Raw genomic sequence first — 25,805 nt, 5'->3', positions numbered from 1 at the left:
TTCTGATTTGTCCCCTTGTCCTAATTCTGAGGGTCTTGAATGTCCTTACGGTTCAAGGAAGTATGCTGCCTGAAGTGACTCCATTATTTATTATTATTTCACACTTGCTGTAACAAGCATCCTCATCTAGCAGATAATTAATTCAAGAATCCTATCCCCTATAATGTTTTAAGATGTTAGCCTCCTAAAAAATACACAAGCCACTTTCTCAATATTAGAAATGAAGCAGAATCTGTAGTAATGCAAGAGGTGTTTAATTACGTATAAAACAAATCACAGTTGCAAAATGATGATGAATTTAGGAGTATTAGAATGAAAGACTGCATGGACAAATATGATCAGAGGCCCTGCAAGCTAATAACAAATAGATTACAAAAATACTAAGATTGTCAGGACTCTTGAAAGAAAGTGTCAGTTGTTATTTCTAAAAGCCAATTAACTGGAATTGATCAAAAGCTTTCTTAATCACAATGAAAATAATTTTAGATTTTCTTCTGTAATCACTAAAATAAATGTTATTTTGTGTACAAAGAGGCAGAAGTTCATAGTGTCTAATGTAAGCTTAAATGTACTCCTTAGGAATTTTTGTCACATATGCTCTGAGGTGATTAGAAAAAGAGTACTTGTTTGCCCTGAATGCCTAGAATATCTGTTTTATTTCTAAGACACCCTATTTGGGGTTAGTTAATAAAACTATGAGATAACTACTGTATTCTATCTGTCCTTAGTCTCCTTTTTCATGTTCTATCTAGTACCCAAATTTTTATGCTTTCTTGATCCCCCTTCTCCTAGATTCAAGTAATCTGATAAAATCTGTTTTCTGCACACTATAATGACATGGGAGATCATGCATCCATAAGAAACGACCCTGTGAGCAGAATAATGCCTTCAAAATACCCGCATGTCCGAGCAAACCCTACCATAGCTATATCATGGGCCAGTTGTGCTTACCTGTTATGGTTGGAAAGTGTGTACTGCACCCTATTTATTCAAATCTTTTCACTTGACATTCCATCATTTCTCAAGAGAAAGTAGTAGTGAAACTGGCATTTGAGCCTATGTTCACTTTTTTTTTTTTCAGAGAACTACACCAACATATATCAAAAGAGCCATATAAAAAGCAGGATTATACACAGGACATCTCATGGATTTTTGCCAGTAATCTAGCCTATGCTGTTCAGAGACTTGGCCAAGAATGAAAATCCAACATTTAGTCTAATTTTTCCTCCTGTAGTTTGATTTAGTTCTTTAAAGATATACCTACTCAATCACCTGCCCCTATCCTAGCATATTTAACATTTAGTCTAACTCATAGAATCTATTATCCAAAAACATTTTTTGTTATCTCTCTCTAGGCCCAGTTCTCATACTAAGTTCAGTCTTTTCTTGCCTGCTCCTTCCCCATTTGACTTTCCTTTTGGAGTGACCACATTCTCCACTACACCAACTCCTTTCTTTCCTACCTCTTGGGAGGGGGATTTCTCAAAATATTCCAGAGAAAACGGAAAAAAAAAAAAAAAAGGTCTGGAAATGAATTTAGCAAAACAAATGGGGCGAATATAAGGAAATTTGCAGGATTAGGTTGGAATAATAAAACAGAACAAAATTGGGGATTTACTGTGATGGAAGAATGGAATAGGCCGTTTCTAGTTAATAGTGGCTCAACAAAACAAAAAGCCTCTTGAAAACCAACACTTCTGTACAGAATCAGTTTGCTTCTGAGACAGCATTTTTTAGGGTTTTATCAAGCACAAAATGTTTAATATCTTTCAGGAGAAATGTGAAAAGTCACTCCTAAGGCCCTCTCAGAGTCATGCTTTGTTTAAAGCCTAAACATTAAACTTCAGTTCTATCCCATAACAAGAGCATACACTCAGCTCTCCCCTGGGGATTTTTAGGAATGAGGCTAGCCCTCAGGAGACAAGTGGGTAATCTCAAATTTCTCTGTGAGTCTGCAGTGGGATAAACATTCTCTGCCCGCCGAAAGACGTTTAAATAGTCATGTGCCTTGGGTGAGACCGCCTGCATATTTTTAAAATCTATTTATTATAATGAATATTAGTTTAGTATGCTATAACTGCTTTGATTTTCTTTACCATTCATTTTTCTGATTGTAATAGTCACTTTCTGTTTTGCTGAATAAATTGGACCAGATTAATTTTCATGGTATAAGAAGTGGTATAGTGTAGGAAAATATTATTTTTGATTTGTTACCTGATAACATAGTTGACTCTTCAACAATGCTGGGATTAGGGGCATCAACCCCCTGTGCAATCAAAAATCCAACTATAACATGACTGCCCCAAAACTGAACTACTAATATAGCCTGTTGTTGACCAGAAGCCTTACCAAGCTTGTATATTAAAACATATATTTGTTATATGAATTATATACTGTATTCTTACAATAAAGTAAGATAAAGAAAATAAAACATTATTAAGAAAATCATAAGAGAAATGCATTTATGGTACTGCACTATAAAAAATCCACATAGAAGTGGACCTGTGCAGTTCAGACCTATATCGTTCAAGGGTCAACTATACAAAACAATATAACTATCAAAGGCTTAGTATTAAAAAGGTGCCTGTAATCAGCTTTTTAAAATTACTAATTGATAATGCCTAAAAATGATAAGGAATGCTTTCAGATGAACGTGGCTATGAAAGTCAGCATTCCGCCCCTTCTCCTATCTGGGAAACATAGAAAAGCAACAAAAACCTAAAATCTATATTTTTAGTAAAACTGGGAGACAGATATTTTCCTGACTCAAAATCCATGTAAGCCTACAAAAGAAAAAATGTTTTTACTTTTTACATTATCACCAGCAGTGTATGGGAGTTCTACTTCATCCACTTTTTCACTAACACATGGTATGGTCAGTCTTTTTAATGTTAGTCATTTTGATTAGGTACATGGTTGTGTTTTGTTGTGACCTTAATTTGTATTTACCTAATGATCAGTGATGGTAAACACCTTTGCATGCTTATTGGCTGTCAGAATATCTTTAGTGAAGTATCTTCAAAAGATTCTACTGATATTAAAATTGAGTTGTTTCTTATTATTGTGTTTTGAGAATTCAAATGTTGCCAGTCTGGTGGTAAGCAGTGGGGGCGGGGTGGGGGGGTAGTAATGTTATCTCATAATGATTTTAACTGGCATTTCTTTGATTAGAAATTAAGTCAAGCACTTTTACAAAGGTTTATTGGTCTTTCAGGCTCCTTTTTGGGGGAAGTGCCTATTTACCTATTTTGTCTACTCTTTTCTATTGGATTTTCCTGCTTTTTATTGATTTATATGAGCTCATTGTATACTTATGGATATGAGTCCTTTATCTGTTAGCAAATATCTTCTCTCACTCTGGCTTATCTTTTAATCATTATTTATAGTACCTTTTGATGAACAAAATTTATAATTTGAATGTAGTCATATTTACTGATCTTTTCCTTTATGATTTATGCTTTTTGTGTCTTATCTGAGAAATATTTCCCTTCCCAATATTATGAATATATTATGCAAATTTATCTCCAAAAGCTTTATCATTGTGCCTATTCCATTTTGGTGCCTCATCCACCTGTGAACAGTGTAAGATAGAGATCCACATTAATTTTTTTCACATATATACTTAACTATTACTGTACTGTTTAAAGGTATACTTTTCTACTGCTCTCCACTGCTTAATCCAATGTCTGTACATGCATGACTCTAATTGTAGGGTCTCTCTTCTGCCCCACTGAACTGTCTTATTTATTCCACACTGTCTTAATATTACTAGGTCTTAATATCTGGTTGAGATATCTGATAACTTGTCATATTTCACACACTAACATTTTTACCACTCTGCTGTTTATTCCCTTATGCACCTTAAATCTTTTTATGCATCTTAAATCTTTCATCTGAAGTCATTTTTATTCTTATTAAACCTATCCTTTAGAATTTATTTTTAAAACAGTTTTATAGGTGTTGAACACTCTCATTTTTTTCAAACTGAAGATATCTTTATTTTACCTTAATTTTAGAGGATAAATCCACTAGCTGTCTATCTTTAAACACTGATATTATTCTACACTCCTAGCATCTTTGCTGTTATGGGGCAAGCTGTCAGTCAGGCTGCTGTACCTTTTGAGGTAATTTACCATTTTTTTCTCCTGTTGTGTTTCAAATTTTCTCTTTGCCTTAGGTATCCTAGATTTTCATTATCATGTGTCAAGATCTGGGCTTTTTTTAAATTCAAATTTTGTTGAAATAACTGTAGATTCACGTGAAATTGTAAGAAAAAAATGCAGAAATCTCATATACACTTTTTCTAGTTCTGCCCAATGTTAAAATTTTGTGAAGCTGTAATATATATCAGAACCAGGAGATTGACTCTTAGACAATTCTCAGATCTTATTCAGATCTCTCCAGTTTTACTTGTACTTATTTGTGTGTGTGTTCAGTTTTGTACGATTTTATATCATATGCTGGTTTGTGTGTCCCTTACCCCAATTGAGATAAAATACTTCCAATACCACAAGGATCCTTCATGTTGACTTTTTATAACCACATTCATCTTGCTCTGCAGCCCCTTGGGTCTGGATGAACAAACTCTAGCAAAATCAATTCCTACCTGTTTATTTTAGGTCTTTTCAATCTAAAAGCACATCTCTTATTTCTTAGCACATCACTTGCATTTGCCATCTTTTTGTCTCTTCATGCTGGATTGTGGAAAATTTATTCTAACGTATTCTCTAGCTCATTAATTTTCTTTTCAGCTATTTCTAGTAAATCATTAAATATTTCCACTGAGTTCTTAATTTTAGTTATAGTTTTAGGATAAGAAGATTGATTTTTTAAAATTGGTATGATTTTAAAAATAATTTTCTGTATCTTAAGCATGTTATTTTTAAATTTTTTTGGCTTTTAAATATAATTTGTCTTGTAATACATGTCTTTGAATTTAAATATTTGAATGCTTTATGATCTCTTTCTACCATCTAGTTTTTTCTGCTGGTTCTAATTTATTGTATTTTCTTTTCTGATCATTGTATTTGAAAAAATTAATTGCAAGAATAATTTGAGGCCTCAAAAGACAATTTTCATTTCTTTTGCTGGAGTTGGAGGACACTATAAAATATCATCAGCTGAGGCTACAGGCTTAAGTAAGGGCCTCTTTGCTTCTGGCTCACCCTTTCTCTCAGGGTATAGCGCTTTTTCAGACTCTGCAGTGGGTAGGAGATGATTTTTGAAGTCTGTCCTTTTGCCCCAGGAGGTTGCCAAAACCACAGCTCAGTTCCATGGCTATTTCTTTGAATAGACAAATACCCTCTAGGCAAAAGTAGCTTTTAGTGTTGGGATTGGTCTGAATTTTCCATTTATCCTAGATTTTGGCCAGGTAACTCTTCACTATATTTTATTAACTCATATATGCTTTTGGAAATTTTTGAAAACTTTTTTAGTTATCAAAAAACTAAACTTTTTCTGGCTTTTTTAGTTATTTCAGGGTGCTAAAGATCAACTAAGTATCATTCTACACTTTTTGAAAGTTTGAATCAAATAAATTTAGTATCAATTTAAAAATTACACACACAGGGGGATCCCTGGGTGGCTCAATGGTTTGGCGCCTGCCTTTGGCCCTGGGCGTGATCCTGGAGACCAGGGATCAAGTCCCGCATCGGGCTCCTTGCAGGGAGCCTTGCAGGGAGCCTGCTTCTCCCTCTGCCTCTGTCTCTGCCTCTCTCTCCTCTTTCTCTCTCATGAATAAATAAATAAAATCTTTAAAAAAATTACACACACACACACATCACACACGTTCACACACACACACAAAAAAAACACATGTTATGGAAGGATTCCAAAGATGCACTTGTGGGAGTAGAAAAATTTGGGAGAATTTTATCACAGCTATCCATGCCATAATACTTCATAAAATCAACCACACAACCATGGGGTCTGTGTTTTGTTATTTACTTTTGAGGTTTTTAAAAAAAAAATGTACAGATTGCCAAAACTCCTTGGCACAAATACAACTAAAACACAGAATGAAGTGTGGGGGTGAAGGAGAGCAGACTTATTTTCCATATTAATCACATAAATTCGTTTACTACTGAAAGTTTTTAAGGCAGCTGAATTTAAAATAATGTATCAGTTGGGATTTAGTTTGTTTTGTTTTCATCTTTTAGTTTTAAAAACTACATTAACTAGAAAGAAAGATGATAATTGACTGTCACATTCAGTTTGTCTTCAGTAGCCTAAGAAGTTCTGGGAAAGTCACTAAACGAGTCTATGCAAATAAGAGAGTAAGAGGGGAATCCTACACAAGAAAGTTCATGGCTCAATCTACAATTGATTGAGGGCACATCTTGTAACACACCAGCAACTACAAAAAAGGAATAACTAAGTGCTTCTACACGTGGCTCCTTGGTCAGTAATCATGCCTTAAGCAAAGAGTTACAGATTATAAACTCTTTCAAGTGGGGAACTATTCAGATAACACTAATGAGGAAAGATATAAAGACCCACATATAATTGAGGGAAAAAACTTTCAAGAGTATATACTTGGAATAGATGTTCCTATTTAAAATCCTGTAAAATAAAGCAGCAATAGTTGGTACTTCATAGTGTTGACTAAAACAGTTAAGATATTTTCACATAAAAGAACTATAATATAAAGTAAGACAAAAGATCATGTGGAATGTCTGTAGATAAATCCTACTTAGCATTGTCTTTAAGTACACCCTACTTAACCTTAAAGTACCCTCAGACAACAAATTCACTCAAAGATCATGCTGTCCTGTATCTCAAGATATTTCATCCCTCTACCTAGAGCAATCTTAAGAAGGTCAAGAATAGTAAAGATTTGTGAGCTATCATTATCCTGCTCTTCATCTGTTTTTCCTACCGAAAGTGAACTATCAGAAGTTTCTCAGGTTGGGGCACCTGGGTGGCACCCGTTGGTTAAGCATCCGACTCTTGGTTTGGGCTCAGGTCATGATCTCTGGGTTCTAGGAGCAGGCCCTGCAAGGGCTCCGTGCTCTAAGGCATATCTGCCTCAGATTCTCTGTCCCTCTCCCTTGCCCCTCCTGCTTGTGTTCTCTCTCTCTCTCAAATAAATAAATAATTCTCTAAAAAAAAAAGTTTCTCGGGTGATCACATTATGAATATGTGTTTTCCCCACAGCACTTATTGAAAATAGGTTTTAAAAATTATATTCATTAAAAATTGTGTAGACACATAAAAAAGGCACAAATAAAATATGTATAAAATACAAAAATAGCAGTGCAACACTTCAACAAACACACATTTACCTACACCCTGGTTTCAGAAACCCATAATTACTATCATTTTATATATCTCCTAAATGTATTCCCCAATCTCTGATTTCCCAGCCTTCTCCCTCTCTATCCCCTTCTCTATCTATCTGTATCATTCCTTTGCTTTTAAAAATTGTTACCAAGTATATTTATATATGCAATCAATATATTGTTCTTTTCTGTGTAGTTTAGTACTTTATATAAATGAAATTATCAAGTGTCTCCTTGAATTTGCCTTTTTTGCTCCTGAGATCCATCCATGTTGTATGTGGTAATAATTCACTCATTTTCCAGTTGTTTACTGTTCTCTTGTATGAATATTCCATGATTTATTTTCCAGCCTGCTAGTGGGTTGTTTCCAGTTTTTTGCTATTAACAAACGCTTCTAATAATATTCTTATACATATTTCCTGGTGTCCTTGTGCATGAGGTTTCAGGAAGGTAGACAATGGTGGAATTTGTAGGTTGTAGGGTTGGTATATTTTCAATTCAATTGGGAAATGTCAAATATTTTTGAAAAGTACTCTAATTTGCACTTCCACCAAAAGTATATACTGGTCTGTGACTTCATACATTAGGCAAAGATACCATGTTCTCATATTTAAATTTGTTTCCCAATGTAGTTGGTATGAATTAACTTCTCATAATGGTCTTAACCATTCCTCTGATATTTAATGAGATTGAACATCTTACATATTTTCTGACTTTCTGTTTTTCTCAAGTGAAATGACTCTATGCTATTTTTTTCCTTTTAGCCCATTTTATTGGATTGTCTTTTTCCTGTTGATTTCTGTGATTTGTTTATATATCCTAAACTCTAGTTGTTTGTTAGTGATATACATTGCAAATATCTTCCAAATTGGTTTGTCTTTTTTTTAACTTGCGGATATTCTGAACGGAAGTTCTCTATTTCAATGTCCCATTAGTAAATTCTTTGGGTCTTATTTTAGGAAGCTATCTCTATGCTGTGGGCATAAAGACATTCTCCATCATTACATCATTTGGAAATTATTTTTATGTTTGTGTTTAGGCCCAATTTCATTTTTCCCCATAATTATCCCAATGCCTTTTATTTAGAATTCCCTTTATCACCATTAATATGAAATGCTAATGCATCATCAGTCAATGATTTATATGTTGCAATTCTGTTTCTGGGCTCTCTTCTTGACTCTCTTGATTATAGTTTTACAATTATTCTTTACAATTTATTTCAGGAAGGCAAGTTTATTCTTTTCAGAAGTGCCTTTGCTGTTTTTGGACTCTTTGCTCTTCAGTACAAATTTTAAAATAAGTTGGTTTATTAAGTTCCATAACAGAATAAAAAGCACACAAACAAAAAAAACAAGTTCCATCAGAATTTTTATTAGAATTGTATTGAATATAGAGATTAACTAAAGGGAAAGTTAATGTTTTTTAAATTATATCTTCCCACCCATAAATGTAGCATTTCTCTCCATTCATTTAGGTCTTATTGCCATTTGGTTAAGTTTTATAATTTTCCACATGAATGTCTTGCATACTTTTTGTTAATTTTTTAAAGTTTTTATTTGAATTCCAGTTAACATACAGTGCACTATCAGTTTCAAGTGCACAATATAGCGATTCTACACCTCCATACAACACCCTGTCTTGAAAATTTTTGATAATTTATTCTTAGGTCTTAATTTTTAAAATTTCATGTAAGGATTTCTGTTCAATTCCATTTTCTAACTCTTTTTGCTAAGGTATAGAAATATGATTGAAGGTTTTCATTGATTGTGTCCAGCAGCCTTACTAAATTTTCCAAGTGATTCTTTAAAGGTTTTTTTCATTTAAAAAATTGTGCCATCTGTAAAAACTAAGAAACTCATTTTTCCTTTTTAAACGTCATACCTTTTCTTCCCTTGCTGCGTAAGTAAAAATGCAACTATGGCGATAGCAGGAACCCTTGTCTCTATCTTATCTTGAAAGGAATGTTTTCAAAGTTTTATTATTAGGTATGCTCTCAGGCTTTTGACAATACTTTAATTTAAGAAAATGTTTTTCTTTCACTTCTTAGTTTGATAAGCATTTTAACACAAAGAGAAATTTAATTTTATCAAATCCTTTATCTGTATCCATTCAGATGATAGTATATTTCTCCTTAATTTTTAAATATGGTATATTATTGCAATTCATTTTCTGTTAAGTCACCTTATATTCCTCAATAAACATAAATTTGTCAGATGTTAAGGTTTTAACATCTTTGTTCACAAGTTAGCTTGGCCCATAATTTTGTTATACTGTCCTTTTAGATTTTGAAATCAAGGTAAAGAGAGCTGCATAAAATGAACTGGGATTATTTCCTTTATTTCTATACTTAAGAATAGTTTGTGTAGGATTGGAATCAATTAATCTATTAGATGTTTGCTGGAAAATAGGAGTAAGGTAGGGGATCCCTTGGTGGCTCAGCGGATTAGCACTGCCTTCGGCCCAGGGCGTAATCCTGGCGTCCCAGGATCAACTCCTGCATCGGGCTCCTTGGATGGAGCCTGCTTGTGTCTCTGCCTCTCTCTCTTCTCTGTGTCTTTCATGAATAAATAAATAAAATATTTTTTTAAAAAGAAAATAAAAATAAATAAATAAAATAAAATAAAATAAATAGGAGTAAGGTATTGAGCCTTTTGGGGAACATAATGAGAAAGATTTTAAACTACTGGTTACATTTCTTAATAGTGAAAATTGTATTATTTTCCCCATTTCTCCTTTAGTTAGATTTGTATTTTTCTAAGAATTAGATCATTTTATCCAATATTTTTAATTTGCTGGCATAATATTTGAACATTATCTTTTTATCGTTTAAACTATACCTAATGCTGGGGCACCTGGGTGGCTCAGGCTATTAAGCATCCTACTCTTGGATTTGACTCAGGTCATAATCTCATGGGTTTTGAGATTGAACCCTGCATTGAATCACGCTCAGCACAGAATCTGCTTGAGATTCTCTACCTCTCTCTCTCATTCTTTAAAATAAATAAAGAAATAAAATCTTTAAAAAGATAAACTACACATAATGTCTAGTTTTGCCCACCTTTCATTGCTCATATTATTTTTTCTTTTTTTCTTGCTTTTACCAGAATTTGTCGGGTTTGCTATTCATTTCAAATGGTACATTTTTAACCTTGTTGATTATCTCTCCTGTATGTCTGCTTTCTTTCCATTGCTTCTGTATTATTTCCTGCCCTCTGCTCTGAGGGAGTGAATTTAGATTTTTGTTTGTCTAATTTCTTAAACTCATTCACTTTGAGACGTTTTATTTTCTAACATATTGACTTAAAGCTCTCTATTTTTTTTTTGAAGAACCATATTAGCTTTGTCACCTCAGTTTGATATGGAGCATTTTCATTGTCATTCAGTTCTCAGCACTTTCTAATTTTATTATGATTTCTTCTTTGACCTATGTGTCCTTTTAGCAATGTTTATTTCCAGAAGCATGAGTTTTGTCTTATTTATTTATTAATTATTTCTAACTTAATTTCATTGTGGTCAGAACACATTATGTGTGACACTAGTTATTTTAAGTTTGGTAAGCCTTGCTTTATGACAACAATATGTGGTTAATTTTGTAAAAGTTCTAAGTACCTTTGAACAGAATGAGCATTTTGCAACCAATCATTGAGTTAGGCTTGTTACTTGTGTTATTCAGATCTATACTCTCACAGATTTGATTCTCATGATCTCTTTGTCATGAGACAAATATGTTAAAATGTTTAAACTCTGATGTGTGTTTTCATCCATTTCATTTCATACATCTATCTACAAAGACTATATTATTAAATAGATCTATACAAATTAAAATTCTTAAATATGCTTGTAAATGGAAACTTTTCTCTACTTTGTAATTATCCTTTTTATCTCTCTCTCCCTTTTTATTTTTATTTTTATTTTTATTTTTATTTTTATTTTTATTTTTATTTTTTTGAGTAGAAGAACAGTCTTACTTTAATCAAGTTCCAGCAAGAGGGCACACTGCTTTGGAAAGCATCTGTCTCAGCAGAAAACGCAAGGGTGTGTGTAAAAGAATGTTTCTAGAAAATACCAAAGGCACCAAACAGAACCTTAACTTTGCCTTCCAATTCCCCTCGATGCCACTGCATACCCTGGGTGGGGAGGCTACTTCTCCCCCTGACTTTGGGAATGTCACAGTGCTCCATAAGGGTGTCCAAGTGTCTGTTGAAGTCCTCCACTCTCTGCTTGTGGATGCTTTCTTTAGGATCCTTTCCATTTGCTGCTTCTCCTGCATCTTCTCGAAGGCTGCCTGGGCCAGGGCTCACTTGTTCAGGCCGCACCGCTTCTCCTCCTCCTCTTTTTTACTGGTTCCCATCGCTTCCAGGAGTTTCGCCTTGTCCTTGTCCTTCTTTTTCTTCTTCCGCTTGGTCACACCGAGCTCTCCAACACCTTTTAGTTTCAGGGGCCCCTTCTGGAATCTGCTCGTAGGCCGCCATAATGCCGCTTGCTTTTTATCTCTATTATTTATCTTAATGTTGTTGTCCTGAAATATATTTTGTTTGATGTTTACATAATTATCACATTTTTCTTTTAATTGCCACTTTCCAATGTATCTTTGTTCCAAACTTTCATTTTCAAGCTGTATCCTGAGGTGTTTTTAGATGGGACTTTTATTTTTTAATAAATACTAAAAATCCTTCTTATAAATGGATCTTTATTTGTATTTTTAATCTTTTATATCCCTGCAAATAAAATTTTGCAAATAATAAAAAGTTGAAATCAGTTTCTCCAAACAACACTAAAACACTCTAAAATTCATGTGACAAAGCACAAAGATTTCTGCATTATATAGCATATTTCAAGCCCAACTTACGAAATTATTTAGTGCTTAATGGATGTTTTTGAGTATATTGTGTGTAATATGTATTTATTCTGTGCAGTATTGAGTGCAAATTGTCTTGTATGTTTGATATCAAATATGTACTGTTATATAACTAAAGAAATCATTTGTTAAATGGCATAGAGACTATCTAAATTGGATCTAGTTGTTAGAGCCCCTAAGTACCTGGCAGAGGCAAACATAGTAACTAAACTCTCAGAAAAATAGAATTAGCAAGAGGTCAGACATTGTCAGGGAAACAGCTGAGACACTTTTGCAAGAACTGTAAAATCTCTTTCCTGAACACACACAGAACTTAACATTTTTGCTGGTCCATCATGTGGATATATCATAACTGATTTTCATTTCAGACAATAATTTTTTATAAAACATATGCAAGCCATTATTGCAAATATCTGAATATTGAGAGCTCAGAAGTGAAGGATATCTCTATGTGGAATAATTTCTACTATCCTGTTTCTGTTTGCTTTCTATTTGTCCCACCTTATCTGTTTCTTGTTTGTTTGTTTACCTTTTTAAAATATTGATTGGATGCTTTTTCCTCACTCATTTTCTTTATAGATTTGAAAGTTAAATATTCTATATCTTTTCTTTCACTGGTTACCTTAACGTTTCCAGATGCCTGCTTATCAAAATCTTAAATTACAATTTCACTCCTTTTAAACAATGATCTTATTAAATCTTTAAATCTGATCATGAATTGCCTGACTTATATGTAATTTTTATTGGATGTCAATGTTCTACCATGTTTTAAATCAACAAAAGAAGCATTGTTTTGTGCACTCAAAGTTGTTTTTATTTACCTACGTATTTACCACTTTCTTTTTTCTTTAATCCCTTTGGCATCTGGTTTCCTTTTGCCTGGAGTACATCTGATGAATGTTTTTAGAAGAGTATCTTTTGATATAAACTCTCTCACTTTTCCTCATCTGATAATATTGTTTTTATTTTTTCATTCTTCAAAGTTATTTTTATAAGTATATAATATCTAGATTGGTAGGTATATTCTCTCACCCCACTGAAATATCCTATTTTCTGGCTTCCATTGTTGTTCCTGAGAAGTCAATTGTCTGCCTTATTATACTTCCTTTCCTTCTGGTAGTTTTTAAGATTTTTTCTGGTAGTTTGTGGCATTCTGTACTTTAAGTGAAGTAATGTAGGGGTTAATTTATTTTATATTTATTCTACCTTGGATTCATGAATCTGTAATTGATATTTTTCATCAGATCAGAGAATTTCTCCTTATTTTCTCTTCAAATATTGCCTCTACCTCATTTTTTCTTCTCTATCCCTAGAACTCCAATTATTTGAATTGTATTATATTTTTTCAGTCTGTTCTTCTTGTCTCTTTTCTGTTATATTTTCTCTTCCTCTCACTGTGCTGCATTCTGGATAAATTCTTCAGATCCATCATCTAGTCCACTATCTTCTCATGAAGTATCTATCCATTAAACATAATCACTGTTTTTATTTCAATATTTTTTCATTTCTGAAAGTTCTATTTTATTTTTTAAGTCCACTTGTTTAATTTCTTTGCACTTTATATTTTAACCTTTTCTTTTTTTTTTTTTTAGATTAATTGATTTATTAAAGAAGAGAGAGAGCGCGCTAGCAGGAGGGGCAGAGAAAAAGAGAATCTCAAACAGACTCCACTCTGAGCACAGAGCCTGACTCAGGGTTCAATCTCATGGCCCTGAGATCACAACCTGAGCTGAAACCAATAGCTGGACACTCAACAACTGCACCACCTGGGTGCCCCTTAAACTTTCCTTTTTTTAAGGTATTTTTTAAAAGCTAAATTGCCATTTATTATGTTTGATAAATCCAATATCTAAAAGTTTTGCTAGTTGTTTCACTTGTTTTTTGGTTTTGGGTTTTGGGTTTTTTGGTTTTTTTTTTACTCTATGGTGCTCATTCATATTGTACTGTTTCCTCCTGTATTTGTTATTTTGGCAGTAAGATCCCATTCTTTGGAATGTCATCTGCAGTATTCATTGAAACCTCACTTGATAGTGGATAGCATTTTTTTTAAGATTTTATTTATTTATTCATGAGAGAGACACACACAGAGAGAGAGAGAGAGAGAGAGAGGCAGAGACACAGGCAGAGAGAGAAGCAGGCTCCATGCAGGGAGCCTGATGTGGGACTCGATTCCGGGACTCCAGGATCACACCCCGGGCTGAAGGCAGGCGCTAAACCATTGAGCCACCCAGGGATCCCCGTGGATAGCATTTTTATATTTGTTTCTTGTAAGTTCCTGAAGAAACTAACAACCGAGGACATCTTTAAATGAAAGTAATAGCCTTTTTAAATTACCCTGATATGACTTAGTTTGCAAATGCTTCTGAACTCATTTGTTAAAATCATTGGGAAAGCTTCCTTTATAAACCCATTGCCAAGTTTTTTTAAATAAATTTATTTTTTATTGGTGTTCAATTTACCAACATACAGAATAACACCCAGTGCTCATCCCGTCAAGTGCCCTCCTCAGCGCCCGTCACCCATTCACCCCCACCCCCCACCCTCCTCCCCTTCCACCACCCCTAGTTCATTTCCCAGAGTTAGGAGTCTTTATGTTCTGTCTCCCTTTCTGATATTTCCCACACATTTCTTCTCCCTTCCCTTATATTCCCTTTAAAGAAAGGTAATTTTTATTTTTGTCTTCTTCCTGTTAGTCTTTTAATTGGAGATTTAGTCCATTGAGATTCTATGCTGGGAGAATCATCTATTAAATCTCCTACCTTGAGTAGTTTTGCCTCCTGCCATTGTCTATCCTCAACACCAACACTCTATGAAAATTGAATCTCAAGTTCGCTTGAATTTGGCAATTATTTTTAGGGTGATAGCTCCACTTACCTGTCAGAATTCTCATTTTCATTAGTTTTTGGCTTGTAAGGGATGCTGGAACCACAATGACAGAAACAGAATACCAATACTGTGTTCCTTTATTACTTCAGGTTGTGTGTGTGTATGTGTGTGTAAAAATATCAACTTTCTACTGTTCATTGAAAAGTCAATTACTATCTGAATTACATGTAATGCCTATGACTGAGGATAATATTAAAATTTTTGTGTTTCTTTAACTAACATTTTTGAACACCTACATTGTTGATTTGTGTTGTTTCAGTTTAACTTGCATTTGAATCCATGGGAACCCCTCGAGAATTTGTTCTACCTAGAGTCTGTGACCCCTGACAGCACCATGCAGTGAGTTTTCCTTTTCCCGGAAATGAGATGAAATAAAATTCAGTTTCTTGTAACCTATCTCAGAAGGCAAAGAACATATGATGTTATCAAACAAACCCCCTGTTAAGTCTTTCTTTCTTTTTGTTTTTGTGTTTATTTTTGAAATTACACTTGCTTGCAGTTTATGTTTCTATGAAATAATGGATACAAACAAGCATTTCAGTGTCCCAAATGAAGTAAGAAATTTGGAGTTCTTGTAGAAACTTATTTGGAATTAGATAAAGCTTGAATGAATCTACATTGTTATTTAAAGGATCTGTATTCTAATACAGTCAAGAGAAAATGTCACAAAGAACCCTCAAAACTGTATCAACTGGGGATTCATTTATTCTCTCTTTTACTACCTCTTTCATGTGGGTCCTGTGGTAGAAGCAGGAAAATATGTTAATTTTTAGGTATAAATAAATTCTAATGCTGCTTTAACCTTTTAGAATATTGCTGAGATAGCCATACTTACTTGTTGACATTCCTTGGTATTACATACATTTAAAGATTTTACTTTAAAATGGGAAAATATTTTTCTTAGGAATAACTAGCATCATTTCTCCAGGCATATACAAAAACCTAAAATTCTAAATATAGAAGCAAATGGTATATATACCAGTGTATATTACCAAAAAAATACACCAATACGTTGAGCAAAAGACCCCAGCTCAACGTCTTCAAAGACTGGCTTTAAAAGTATGTCAAAAGCAGGTTTTCTCAACCTTGGGATTTGGGGTAGGTTAACTCTGTTGGAACTATCTGTGCATTGTAGGATAGTTAACAGCATCTCTGGTTAGGCAGTGATCCAGAATATCAGTTTTGCCAATTCAATGGCTTTATGGTGACCATAGGTCTTCCTGTCTCGATAAATGTCATCAGGGTATTCATAACTTCAGCTTGAGAAACAGCATGGGCTATTCCAGGGAGATCAAGGAAGTTTCTGCTTCTCCAAATATTCCCATATGTCCAGTACATTCCAGAGAATCCTTGTAAAATTCATTCCTTTAAGAATACAGTCCAAGGATCCAAATTCTGGGATTCATAAACTTCAGATTTTATAAATTGTTTCAGAGTTTCTATGAACCCTAGAGGTTATATGCAAAATTATAGATATGCTTTTCAGACTTATTCTAAGGCTTTAACCAAATTCTGAAACTTCTGTCATCCAAACTTCAGAATGATAAATTCATAGGTATTCTAAGATGATGAATTCAACACCTATCATCAAACATCTAAAATATAACATATATTTTAGAGTCAAAGAATTAAAAACCCATTAGCACTTGAATATTGCTGTTAGAAGTACAATAGTATCTAGCAATATATATGTTAAGGTTTCTTTAATTTAATTATATCTATAACCTTTAATAAAGTATTATTAAATAACAAATGAATGCATAGCCTGGTATAGTATCAGATACGGTTGCTTTCAATTGTTCCACAAATAGTTCCCCTGAAAGCTATCATCTGCAAAATTTCTTGAAGTGTTATTTCTGGGTTTTCTTAAGGTCTACCTATTAAAACCATATATATTTTTTTACAAGTTCATATTTCTTTTTAAAAATTTTTTTAAAAATTGACCTTGGATAATAGAACAAATATATGTATATATTTTTAAATCAGGAAGATGGCTTTATTTTTTTTTCTTTTCTCTCCTTTTTTTAACCTTTTGACTCTTTTCATCCATTTCTCCTACTCCCAACCCCTGTGCTTCTGGAAGCCACCAATCTGTTCTCTGCAGCTATAAATTTGTTTTCTTCTTTTAGATTCCACATGTAAGAGCGATCATGTGGTTATTGTCTTTCTCTAACATATTTCAATTAGCATAACGCTTATCAAATTCATCCATGTTGTCACACATGACAAAATTTATTTTTTATGGCTGAATCACTGACCTCTACCTCTGAAACTAAAAATACATTATATGTCAATTAATCAAATTTAAATTTAAACATTTTTTTTAAAAGATTGCTTTGGCTGTTCAGGATTTTCTATGGTTCCACACACATTTTAGGATTATTTATTCTATTTCTTTGAAAAGTGGCATTGGAATTTTGATGGGGACTCCAATGGGCCTATAGATTATTTAGGGTAGTATGGGCATTTTAATATTGATTCTTTAATCCATGAATGTAGAATATTTTTCCACTTATTTGTGTCTTCTTCAACTTCTTTCATTAATATCTGTTTTCAATATACAGGTCTTTTACCTCCTTGGTTAATTTTATTTTTAGCTATTTTATTATTTGTAATTGTAAATGGGATTGTAAATAATAATTGTTTATTATTCTTTCTTATAATCTATTGGTATATAGAAGCAACATATTTTTGTGTATTGATTCTGTATCCTGCAACTTAACTGAATTTGTTTATTAATCAGTTCTAACAGTTTTTGATGGAGTATTTAGGGTTTTCTAAGATCATGACATCTGCAAATAGTGTTTAACTTATCCCCTTTTCAATTTGGATGCTTATTTGTTTTTCTTTCCAAATTAATACTATGTCGAATAAAAACGGTTAGAATAGACATCATTGTCTTGTTCCTGATCTTATAAGAAAGGCTTTCAGCTTTTCACAATTGAGTATGATGTAAGCTGTGGGCTTGTCAGATATGGCCTTTATCATGTTGAGTAACAGTTCCTCTGTACCCACTTTTTTTGAGAGTTTTTTATTTTAAATGGATATTGAATTTTGTGTTTTTTTTGTTTGTTTTTTTTTTTTCTCATTTTCTCATTAATACACACTTTGGTTTATTCCAATACCACACCGTTGTACCACAAGAATGTTGATTTCACAAGTGATGTTTAATCCTGTAGCCACAATCCCCTCCCCCATATTTTTACATTATTCTTTCTATATTTTTAAAATATTACAGAAATTGTTAGAAGTTGTAAGGAACAGACACATTCTTTCTGCTGAATAAGGTATCATATTTAACTTAAAGATTATTAACCTTCTGGATGTTCTGGATAGAGAAATTTGAAGCTGCTGGGAGTCACATGTAACCCTGAGGTCTAAATAGGAAAATATCTTTTATAAACTGTAACAAATCTCACCTTGAAATAAAAACCTATGTTTTCTGCATCTATTTAGTCCTTTTGTCCTTCGTTTTGTTACTGTGGTTTTTCACATTGATTGATTTGCAGATGTTAAGCCATCCTTGCATCTGTGGATCAAACACCACTTGATCTTGGTATTTGATATTTTTAATGTATTGTTGAATTTGGCTTGCTAATATTTTGTTGAGAATCTTTTTTCATCTATGTTCATCAGGGATATTGGCCTGTAATTTTCTAGTGTCATCCTTGTGTAGTGTTGGTATCAGAGTAATGCTGGCCTTATAAAATGAAGAGTTCCCTTCTTTTATATTTTTTGGAAGAGTTTGAGAAGGATTGGTATTAATTCTTTGAAATTTTACTAGAATTCACCAGTGAAGAAATCCTGTCCTGGACATTTGTGTATCAGGGAAGTTTTTGATTACTGATTTATTCTCCCTTTTAGATCACTTGATCAGTCTGTTCAGATTTTCTAGTTTATCATGATTCAGGCTTAGTAGATTGTATGTTTCTAGGAATTTATTCATTTTTTCTAGGTTGTTCAGTTTGTTGGCATGTAATTATTCATAGTAGTCTATTATGATCCTTTGTATTTCTGTGGTGTTCATTGTAACATCTCCTCTTTCATTTCTCATTTTATTTATTTGAGTCCTCTTTCTTTTTTTCCTGGTGAAACTAGCTTAAAAGCTTGTCAACTTTATCTTTTCAAAGAACCAGCTTTTAGTTTCATTGATCTTCTCTGTTGTCTTTTTAGTCTCTATTTCATTTATTTCTGCCTTGCTCTTTGTTATTTCCTTTCTTCTAGTAACTTGGGCTTTGTTCTTTTTCTAGATCCTTGAGGAGTGAAGTTAGGTTGTTTATTTGAGACTTGTCTTGTTTTCGAAGTAGGTTTTTATCATTATGAACTTCCCTCTTATAACTGCTTTTGCTGCATCCCACAAATTTTGGTGTGTTATAGTTCCATTTTAATATGTCTCAAGATATTTTTGTATTTCTTTTATTTCTTCTTTGATTGTTTATTCAGTAGCATGTTGTTTAATCTTCACACATTTGTGAATTTTCCAGTTTTCTTCACATTATTAATCTCTAGTTTGATACCATTGTGGTTGGAAAAGATGCTTGATATGATTTCAATTCTCTTAAATTTATTAAGACTTGTTTTGTGGCCTAACATATGATCTATCCTAGAAAATGTTGCATGTGAACTTGAGAAGAATATTTGTTCTGTTGCTTTTTTCTTTTAAAGATTATTTATTTATTCATGAGAGACACAGAGAGAGAGAGAAGCAGAGACACAGGCAGAGGAAGAAGCAGGCTCCATGCAGGGAGCCCAATGTGGGACTCGATCCCGGGACTCCAGGAGCACGCCCTAGGCTGAAGGCAGGAGCTAAACCACTGAGCCCCCTAGGGATCCCTATTCTGTTGCTTTTGAATGGAATGTTCTGTATATATTTTTAAGTCCATCTGCTGTTTAAGGCCAATGTTTTCTTATAAATGAGGTATTATTGTATTGCTGTATATTTCTCCCTTTAGTTCTGTTAATGTTTTCTTATATATTTAAGTATTCTTATGTTGGGTGCATAAATATTTACAAAATTATGTCCTCTTGTTGGAATGACCCTTTTATCATTTTGTAATACCCATCCTTGTCCCTCTTTGCTGCTTTTGTTTTAAAGTCTATTTTGTCTGATATAATTATAGCTACTCCAACTTTCGTTTGTTTCCTTTTGCATGGAATGTCTTTTTCCATCCTTTCACTTTCAGTCTATATGTGCCCTTACATCTAAAGTAAGTCTGCTGTAGACAGCATTCAGTTATTCTGTGTCTGAATTGGAGAATTTAGTCCATTTACACTTAAATATACTTACTGCCATTTTGTTAATTGTTTACTCGCTGTTTTTGTAATTCCTCTCTATTCTTTTTTTAAAGATTTTATTTATTTGTTTATTTATTTATTTATGAGAGACACACACAGAGAGAGGCAGAGACATAGGTAGAGGGAGAAGCAGGCTCCATGCAGGGAACCCGATGTGGGATTCGATCATGGCACTCTGGAATGATGCCCTGAGCCGAAGGCAGATGCTCAACTGCTGAGTCAACCAGGCATCCCAGTAATTCCTCTCTATTCTTTTTTTATTATATATTATGCTCTTTCCTTTTGGTTTGGTGACTTTATTTAGTGGTGTACTTATATTCTTTTCTGCTTATCTTTAGTGGTTTTACTATAGGTTTTTTCTTTGTGGTTACCATAAGGTCTACACATAAAAACTTATATTTATAATAACCTAATTTATGTTGATAACCACTTAAGTTTGATCTCATTCTAAAGCTCAACATTTTTACTTTCCACCTCTTAAATTTTATGTTTTTGATATCGTATTTTTTATCTCTTTATCTTGTGGATGCCTTAACTACTTATTGTAATCATAGTTACTTCTAAGACTTTTGTCTTTTAATCTTCATAGTAGCTGTATAATTGATTAATCCAGTACCTTTACTACATATTTATCTTTCCACTGAGATTTATTATTTTATATGTTTTTTTGTTACTAATTAGCACCCTTTCTTTTCAGCTTAAAGGAGTCCCTTTAACATTTCTTGTAAGGCTGATGGTGATGAACTCTTTAGTTTTTGCTTGTCAGGAAAACTCTTTATCTCTTCTCCAATTCTGAATGATAATTTTCCCTGGTAGAATACTCTTGGTTGGAATTTTTTTCTTTCAGCACTTTGAATATATCATGTCACTCCCTTCTATCCTGCATAGCTTCTCCTGAAAAATCAGCTTGAAGTCTTACAGGGATTGCCTTGAACATCCCAAGTTCATATATCTAGAATTTTTAAGTGCCTGCTGAATTTCAGTTAAATGTTAAAAATTACAGAAGCTAATATTTCAGAAAATTAATCAGCTATTATTTTCAAATTGCAGTCTAAATAAAAAATCGAACCTAAGGTAAATCTTGATGTGCATGAACGTTAGTAGTAACAGTAGTCAGTATTTATTGAATACAATGCTAAGGCCTTTACGTAAACTATTCCATTACGTAAACTATTCCATTTAATCATCACCAAAGCCTTGTGAAACAGTTATTATCCCTACTTTAAAGGTGAAAGAAATGAAGACAGAGAAATTCAGGAACTCAGCCGGAGCCAGGATCCAACACCTCAGAAAATTTTCCTGGGGGTACCTGGGTGGTTCAGTTAGTTAAGCATCTGACTCTTGATTTCAGCTCAAGTCAGGGTCTCAGGGTCATGAGATGGAGCCGCATGTTGGGCTCTATGCTCAGCATGGAGCCTGCCTAGTATTCTCTCTTTCCCTCTCCCTCTGCCTTCCTTGTGCTCTCTCACTCCCTTAAAAAAAAAAAAAAAAAAAAAAAAAAAAAAAAAGCTTTTTTCTGACTGTAAGCCCTGAGAAGTTTAAAAAGTAGTTTATTAGTGGGCACCTGGGTGGCTCAGTTGGTTAAGCATCTGCCTTCAGCTCAGGTCATGATCCCACGTCCTAGGATCAAGTCCCACATCAGGCTCCCTGCTAAACCAAGAGTCTGAGTCTCTGTCTCTCCTTCTGATTGTGCTCTCTCTCTTTCCCTCTCTCTCTCTCTCTTTCACTCTCTTTCAAATAAACAAATAAAATCTTTAAAAAATAAAAGCCGGAATGCCTGGGTGGCCTAGCAGTTGAGCGTCTGCCTTCTGCTCAGGGTCTGATCGCAGGGTTCCCCATTGGGCTCCCCACAGGGAGCCTGCTTCTCCCTCTGCCTGTGTCTCTGCCTCTCTCTGTGTGTCTCTCATAAGTAAATTTTAAAAATCTTTTTTAAAAAGCAATTTATTAGCAATTTATTAGCACACTTATTAGCAATTATTTTTCCATGTTTGATTCTCACCACCCAAAACAATACCAGGTCTTGTTGCCCCCTTTTTCTTCCTTGTTTTTAATCTTCCTATTCATATCATTAACTATCTTCTTTCTTAAAACAGTTTTCAATTCTGTTCCTCTTTTTCTCAATATGCTTCAGTCTTACATACAAAATAACACACACACACAAAAAAAACAAAAGCAAAAACTTTGAAAACAAGCAACATTCCCTCTATTGTATTGACCTTATATCATATCTCAACAAAATTTTATACCATAGCAGCAAAACATGAAAAAAGGAAGCAATTTAGTTGCAATCCCACTTTCCCCCTGTTTTTCAGGACACCTATCTTTCATGCGAACTGTCTTTACTTTCAAGATTTCTACACAAGCTCTAATTTTTTGTTGTTGTTTTTTAGGTCCAATGTTTCTTTATACCATTTTGATCTCAACCTTCTATGATCCAGAGCATCCCAGCCACAGAGCTGCAGACCTCAGGATGACTATACCCTCAGGCCTGTGAACTCTGGCTTTCATTGGCCTTCTCCTTTTTCTCCAAGTGAGCCACAAGTCTTATGATTTTGTAGCCATGACTCAAAAAGCATAAAGTATTGTTACTCTTAAGAGCTCAGAAAACAGGACTAATCTTCAAGTTATTAGTTTTCAAACATAATTTTAACAGCCTTTTTAATATAATTATATTCAGAAGTCTCATAATAATAGAGAGAAACAAAACCTTAGTTAAAATGCTGGGAACTTGGATGCTCCACTCCTGCCAATTCCTGACCTATCTGAAGGTCTCCAGTTGTTCCCCTATAGTTCTGAGTGGCACTGTTTGAAAACTGTGTTGAAAAAAAAAAAAAAAAAAGAAGAAAACTGTGTTGAATATTTAAGAGATATCAGCCTTTAAACATATATAATTATGTAACTAGATGGATGGATAAAGGAATAGATAGATTTTCTTAAATGATCTGGTTAGTTCCTCAACCTTTCCTTATAGATAAAATCAAACAAAAATATATTATTTATCCAACATGCATCTTCCTTCCAAGTAAAACTAAACATGAAAAATACATATTTATTAAATTGGACCTCTTTGGTAAATGTTAGAAATAAAAAATGATAGTTTTTATTTAAAATGCTATAAAAGTAGTAAGAGTCAATAGAAATTGTCCAAGTTGCCTCAGACCTCACAATTGGCAGTGAAATATTGCCAGTCAAAATTGCAGCTCAGTCGTCCCATCAAAGTTCAGACTCAGCCATTTGGACCCGTGGGAGTGGCATGATGGCCATTCAAGTCTTACATGAGTTGACATTGTGTTTTGTTTAGAAGCTCCCTCAAACCCAAATCCTCTGTTTGCTGCTGCCTCTTTCTTACCCCTCAGAACCATTATCTCCACTCCCTCATCTCCGAATTCTTTCTTTGCCCACTCTGACCCAATTCCTATTTCTACAGTTCTGCAAGGAAACAAAAAACAGAAACAAGTACTTCTTCAAATGAGTTCCTTATTGCCAAATCCAAAATCCTTGTCCCATTTGATCTCTTTCCAACATTTCTCTGTTAAAGCTTCCTTTTTGGCTATGGTAGCATGGATAATCTGCGGTCACTCTGTTTTTTTCTGTTTCTATCTTCTCTCTTCTTCCTTTATCCATACCCAAACTGCCCTAAATGCTCATGCTCACAGCATTGGGCCTTCAGGCCTCTTCCATTTAAGCCAATCTTTGTTTTTCCAGGTAATCGATCCCAACCTATAACTTTCAACCATTACACACACACACACACACACACACACACACACGCATATATATGTAATGTATACATGTATGTTTATATATAGTTCCTTATTGCCTTACTTTTGTACTTTCATGTCTCACCAAGGTGCAGGTACTCCTTAAGACTTTGATCAGCTATTGCATTCTTCAGGAAACCTTCTGTAGTTTCACATAACATCCTTTGTAAAGGATGTTCCTCTGTGAATTCATCACCATGTTATAGTTACTTGCCCATTTATCCATCTCCCTGACTAGATGATGAATGTCATAGGATTCAGGACTGTTTTTCATCTCTGTACCCACTCCAGCTAGCACAGCACCTGAAATTAATGATTGCTTGTTGAAAAAATGAGTAATAAGTTTTGGGAGCTTAATAAAGGTTACCTTCTTAATTTCTCTTTGAAAAAAGTTTTGGTAAAACGTGAGTACCACTAGGGGGCACAGAATTATAACAGAATTTTCCAGTACACTAGCTCAAAGTTGTTTTCCTTCTGCATCAGTCTCTTAACAGTTTCTAAATATATATATCCATATATTTAAAAGATCAAATAGCTATATTCAATTTACTTTCAGAAAAAAGAGGCTAAGTCGGTGGCTGAAAGAAAAAGAGTATTGCTGCCATACTAATGTTTCAGAAAAAAATGAAATCAGGCACTTGTATCACTCAGACATATACAGCAGAGTTTTATGAATAAAAGTGAAAGATCACAATGTAAATACAATTTCAAGAAGCTGATACTACAAGATGTGGAACTGTTTTAAAATTTTCAGTAGAAAAAAAGTATCTATGAAAGTATTCTTCCTTCTGCAGGTATAGTAAAGAAGAATACTGCGGCTATTTGTATGTTTAGAATAAAACCCCAAATCCTGTTTCAAAATAAGTAATAGATACTTCCCAATACTTTTCTTTTGGAAAGAGAAACCATCAAAATTATCACACACATTAATAGGCTAAGCTTTGTATTAAAGCTAGAATAAGATCTAGCTTTCTGTTTTTGTTTCAGTGGGTTTTATTTTATTTTTGTATTAAATACTCATAAATTTGAGTCCTGGCTCAACTACTATTAGTTATAAAAATTATTAAGTTATCCACACCTCAGTTTCTTCCCCTATAAATTGGCGATGATTGCAGTGCCTACTTGTGAGGCTATTGTCAGAATCAAATAAAATAATTCTTACAAATCACAGTGCCCAGTAATACATGCTAAATATCATTTTCTTTGACAATGGTTTTTAGCACATTAATTTAGTAATTCCAAGGAAAATAAATTTTGATTAGTTGCTATAATGAAAACGGATGGACCTTTTGAGCCTTTCCTCTACTCTTTGTCTATTCCCCTACCAGCCTCTCTTCACACCCACATACACTCCACCTATACCCTTTTTCTGCATCCCTGGGGCAGAGGCTTTCTGAAAGGGCCATGTCTCCATTCATTGTGTGGGGCAGAGCTAGGATCCCTCCCTACTGTATTAGAATCTTCATGTATTCTGGCAGGCTCCAGATGATCTCTGATTCTTTGATTAATTTCTGCTTTTTCAAGAAACGTTTTGAGAAGCTTAATGTCATACCTCTTACAGATAAGAATTCTTGATTGACTAAAAATGGTGCGGTGGTACATAATACTAATGTGTTAAAAATAATAAGAGGAGGTAACCAGTGGTTATAAGATACCTAACAAATGTAATTATAGTAGCTACGCTTATTGGTTTGGTTATGATCTGATAAAAGGGCAATAAAAGTT

At 33.8% G+C, this 25,805-nt stretch overlaps 1 long non-coding RNA gene and 1 pseudogene across 1 annotated transcript in view; both read right to left on the bottom strand.

Annotated features, from left to right (window-relative positions):
• Positions 1–25,805, bottom strand: part of LOC121494839 — a 57,471-nt gene that overhangs the window by 28,305 nt on the left and 3,361 nt on the right. The gene's annotated exons all lie outside the window — the stretch shown is intronic.
• Positions 11,232–11,752, bottom strand: LOC121494833 (annotated as a pseudogene).

The sequence above is a fragment of the Vulpes lagopus genome, chromosome 1 (genome assembly GCF_018345385.1).
Source record: "Vulpes lagopus strain Blue_001 chromosome 1, ASM1834538v1, whole genome shotgun sequence".
In the NCBI taxonomy this organism is placed as follows: domain Eukaryota; kingdom Metazoa; phylum Chordata; class Mammalia; order Carnivora; family Canidae; genus Vulpes; species Vulpes lagopus.
Note: the sequence above shows the minus strand (reverse complement) of the source record. Positions and strands in the feature narration are given on the sequence as shown.